Source organism: Myotis brandtii, unplaced genomic scaffold, assembly GCF_000412655.1.
Source record: "Myotis brandtii unplaced genomic scaffold, ASM41265v1 scaffold640, whole genome shotgun sequence".
NCBI lineage: Eukaryota > Metazoa > Chordata > Mammalia > Chiroptera > Vespertilionidae > Myotis > Myotis brandtii.
This window is the reverse complement of record NW_005370461.1, coordinates 575,396-580,654: the sequence shown is the minus strand read 5'-3', so window position 1 is coordinate 580,654 and position 5,259 is coordinate 575,396.

The following is a 5,259-nucleotide window of genomic DNA, read 5'->3' as shown; positions in this document are numbered from 1 at the left end:
ACTTCTGAAAATGATTTTATGAACTAAGGTGAGAAGAGTGTTCCATTTGCTAAAGAGGAGAGAGAGAGAGAGAGAGAATCTGTGATGTCTAAGGGGTGGACTGATGAATTAATGAATGAACAGGTGGACACTATTGAGTGTTTATTGTGTGCCAGTGGCTCTGCAATGTGCTTTCTGAGTTCTTGTGTAATCTCCTCTGTGACCCAAACTTCCTGCAGAGGCGGGTCTTATCCCTACTACACATGTGAGGACACTAGGGACCCAGGAGTTGAAGTGACCGGCAAAGTTTCACACTGGACTTGGACTTAGCCCCAACCCACTGACTGCAGCTGAGTGCCCTATTACCCAACCTGGTGTGACATTTTGGCTGATGGTTACCCATGCACTCTCGTTTTTTTTGCCAATTATTTTATGTGTGCCACATAGACTTACTGAAAGAAAAGATTGTTTCAAATAATACTGTTCTTTTGAATATCTAGTAGGAAAGGTGGAAGGGCTTCTTCCTTGTAGAGTTAGGGAAACCCTTTTCTAGAAAAAGGGCTCAGATGCATTAAGTGGCCTTTTGATCTCACCTCTTTCCTTAAATTGCCTGGGGCATTCAGTAGGGTGGCCCCTGCCACATGTGGCTTGTCTGGGTGTCCTTACCTGGATACTGATCTCCTTGAGTAACTCTCCTTGCTTCACCTTTAGAAAGAGAGTGAATTGAATGCCCTCTCTGCACACACACACTACATAGATACATATATATGCATGTATACATATGTATGTATATAAAACAGTCTGTGGTAATCATTAGTGCTATTTACCAAATATTTCCAGCTCTATACTTCCTGGCTCCTTTGTGAGTAGGTAGGGTCATATGACTGGTCTGGCCAATGATTTTGAAGACAAGAGATGTGTGTTTTTTCTAGGTTAAGGCTTTCATTGCTGGCATAAAACCTTGAGAGCTCTTTTTCTCTCTGCATGTGACCAGCAAGGTCTGAGATGATGGTTGTTCTATCACCTGAATACCTGAATGACTAGTGTGAGTACAACTCCTCCTCCCAAATAACCTATATTGGACATGTAGCATAAACAAGAAATACTTGTTTTAAGCCCATGAGAATACGGGGCTATTTGTTATGCAGTATAAGCAACCTAGCCTGACTGATACACTTTATAGAGTTAAGACCTTTTATTGCATATACTATTTCATCTTGCAAATAAATCTAGGAGGCAGGTACTATTGCCATGCCAATTTAATGAGTGAAAAAGCTAGACTGAGATAAGTTAATTAAGTTGTCTAAGATCACTGCAGATGGCTAAGGCAGTTTTCTATTCCACATTTATGTGGCTCCAGAGATGTGAACTTAATTAGCACTCCACCTCTCTTCTCTCTGCCTAGGTGCTTTCTGAGCCCAAGGGAAAATAACACTGTTACACATTCTCCCAAAACACATATTTGCTTCATCATGTCACTTCACATATAATCTCAAATTTCCTATTGTACTTAAAACCCATATGCTAAAAAAGAAACATTTTGACAAACAACTATAGCATCATAAAGGATAGTTTAGTGGTTGGCATTCTGTCACTTTCTAGAAAATATGAGCTGGTAAATATAAATCTTTCTCACAGCAAGCAGCCCTCAGCTAAGAAAATTAGTTTTATTAACCAAAAAATCATTCTTAGAATTGATGGCTGTGTAGATGACCTTTGGCCTACTGTAATATAGCAATGTGTCTAGCACAGTAAAAGTGCCAGAGGAAGACAGGTCCCACAAAAGGCAATAAAGGCACAACATTCCAAAGACAAATGCACTTGAGACCCAGATGACAGCCATGGGGAGGGGGGAAGTAATCAGTTCTAAGAAATGACAGTGTTTTGGCAGCCTCGGTTACTTTAACTGACAGGACAAATAAAACTAATGTAAATTATTTTTTTAAAGAGCAAGTTACAAGAGATACAAATATAAATCAAAGTTAGTTTTAGACTTTGATTTAAGTCAGCTGGGTGTCCCTCCTTTTTCAGTGCACTGAGGTCGGCATTTCCCTGTTACAAACATTAAAACCTTTCTTATTCTTCTACTAATTTTTCCTTGGTTATTTGGTTTCATCCGGGGTTTATTCTACTGCTAATCCTCTCAGATCTACTTTGCCCTTCCCATATTCGCTTTGAGGCATATCCTCATCAGGGTGTGCTTATGGTTAAGTGCAAATCCCCCATGAGTTTGATTGGGAATGTAGAGGGCAGTCCATTAACATGGCCATTGTTGCTTCAAATGCAACCTTTTTAAAAAAGATTTCAAGATATTCTAACTTTGGACTTTCTAAATTTGGATCCTAAAACACTGACATGACTTACTTTTAAGATACCTGTAGGCATTTTCAGGGAGGCAGAAACGGAAGTCTTTCCTAAACTCTGTTTACATTTATTTTGTGACTAGAAATAAGAAATAAAAAAGCGACCATGCAAAATAAATGCCCTCCTCCTGGTGAGAATTCCTCACCCAGCATATCACTCCTAGAATTGGGACAAGCAGGGTCCACTGTGTTTGCTGGTCAAAGACAAGGCTACTGGGATGCTTGGTAAAGAACGGGACCCAAATCCAGGGGCTTTTGAAGTCTTTAGTGGCTTAATGTTCAAAACTTTGCTTCCTCAAGATGAAGGTTCAAACACAATTTAGGTCAAAGGTTAAAGAAGTCTGCCACTTCAGTGGACAGATAAGGGTTTTGAAGGTTGTGGCTGGGGCCTGGTGGCTGGGCCAGGCTGGGAAGATAGAGGCTAAAGAAGACAGGGCTCCACCCTCTGCTATCTGCCTCTGGCTTCCTTAAGAACTAATTGCATTAAATTCCTCTCCTTAATAAAGAAGAAAATTCACAACCACCAGAAAAGTAAATCCTACCTTTGTTCTGGCAATAACTAGGTCAGCATCATCTGTTCCCGCTGCCGGGTTTCTGCGGCCAGGGCTTCACAAGGAGTCCCAGGTACTTAGGAAACTGTGCTTGGCTCAACTTTTCCTTTTCCCCCATCTGAAGGCTCCAGTGTCTCTTAGTCAGAGAGAGATTGAGTTGGCGGGTGTTTCTCTCAGAAGACCCCTGAGTGGAGACAGCGGATCTGAGGTCTACTCCGCACCAGCCTGGTGTGGAACCGAAGCATCACACACATAGACGCTACACGCAGAGATGCCACTGCCACATGAAAGCAGCTTAACAGCATGGAAACTTAATTTTTTTACAACCCCTTTTAATGGGATTGGATTCAGCGCTATACATTTCACTAAGTCTGCCTTTAAAAAAAAAAAAAAAAGAAAATCCATTCACATTTCCCCCAGCCTCCTGGTTCTCTCCCCAGACTCATCCATTTGGCCATTTACCCACTTCTGTGTTCATTATAAAGCCAAGATAAGGATTTCCTTATATGAGCAGTAAGACAATAGAAGCCTTTGGATATAGTTCTGAGGCATCAAAGAAGAGTAACACAGGCTATAGATGTCAGGGCAAACACAGACAGTAAATCTCCCTTACCCAAGCGGGCCAGGTGGCATTCATGATTTCCTCTATGTGCGTGGCCTCAGAAATGAAGAAGAATGTTCCCAGGGCAAGATTTGTGTAAAGGAGGACTCAATAATCGGTACAAAAGATGATTTCACGTGTGTGGTCCCGTTGCTAGAGCCAGAGAGTCAGAGCTGGGAATTCCTGGGTCTTGTGATTACATCTATTGCCAACTCCCTGTGCACTTGAGCCTTAGTTATTCTCCACTTCTGTTTTCACGACTGTACGTGAGTATGAGTTGGCCACCAGGCAGTGCGGTAAACCTATGACAAGGCTCTGTTTCCCCTCCACCTTAGTGAGCCTCCCTGAAATACCTTTATTTATACCTTTTCCTCTTAGCACAGGTAGCAAACAGCTGAGGGCACGGCCAGGCATGGAGTTGGCACCCCAGAGGGAGTAGCTATCCTCCAGGTCACACAGCTGTGACCCTAGTTCCCCACATCTCTGTGTTTGAGAGATGCATTGCCGTTGATTAGAAGTGCTTATGTCTTAAAAGAGAAAAATCTCACCTCAAACCACAAATAAGGCCATTTGAGAGGGAATTAGTGTAGGGGCACGAGGCAAGCATTGGATTTAATTATCTGTACTTATGCACGTCTTTCAGCAGCTGGCCGCGAGCAGGGCTTCACAGGCCCAGCAGATTCTGATTCACTGGGCCTGGGGGCCCTTGAGGTTCAGCATTTCTAGCAAGGTCCCAGGTGATGTGATGCTGTGGGTTTCTGGACCACTCAGTTGCAAAGAAGCGGTATAATTTGAAATCCTGGTAGCAACAAGTGTCATCACAAGCAACAGTTACTTAATCAAATTAAACTTCAGTTTTTTCTTCTGCAAAATGGGCTGTTATGAGTGTCTTGGTGTCTTGGAAATCTAGATGAAAATGATGAAGGCTTGAGAGAAGACATTGGTGATAGGTGTGGCAGCAACAGGATTGACTGAATGTGGAAAGTGATGTAGAAAAAGGGTCAAGGGTCAAGGGTAATCGCCAGATTTTGGTAGTGAATAGCTAGGTGAACATGCCTGCATTCACCGAATGCAGAAGGAGAACATGGTTAGTGAGAAGAGGGCACTGGGGAGAAATGATGAATATGATTTGGGACACATTGAGCTGGGGGTCCGGGCTGGAGATAGAGGTTTGAGAAAGCTCACCGTGGGCGACCATGTGGGGTGACGAGAGAGGAGAAGCCAGGCCAGAACCATGGCAAACACTCATGTGCAGGGAATGAGTGGCAGAAAAGAATCTATGAGAGAGACTGAGAAAGGAGTGGGGAGAAGGCCAGGCAAGTGTGGCACCCTCTGCCAGGAGGTTAGGAATGTTTACACGGGCAAAGATTGGGTGAGCAGGAAAGGGAGCATGTTTGGGAGAAAAAATAGTAAATTCCATATTGCTTACACTGATTTGGGATGTGGAACAATGAAATTCGGGTTTGGGAATACAAGGTAGATAGATGCACCAGCAGAACTAGGCAAAGACCTTGGAGAGACGGCAGCATTTAGATGCAACCAAAAAAGACCAGGAGAGTGTGGGGCAGTGATTAGGAGGTGCCTGGGGGAAGAGGAGCCAGGAAACCTACACAGAAGGTGTGGCAGCCAGAACATGGGGTTCACAAAGGCCAAGGGAGGTCAGTTTCATAGTCAGTTTTTATTTTTATTTTTTTTAAATATATTTTATTGATTTTTTACAGAGAGGAAGGGAGAGGGTTAGAGAGTTAGAAACATCGATGAGAGA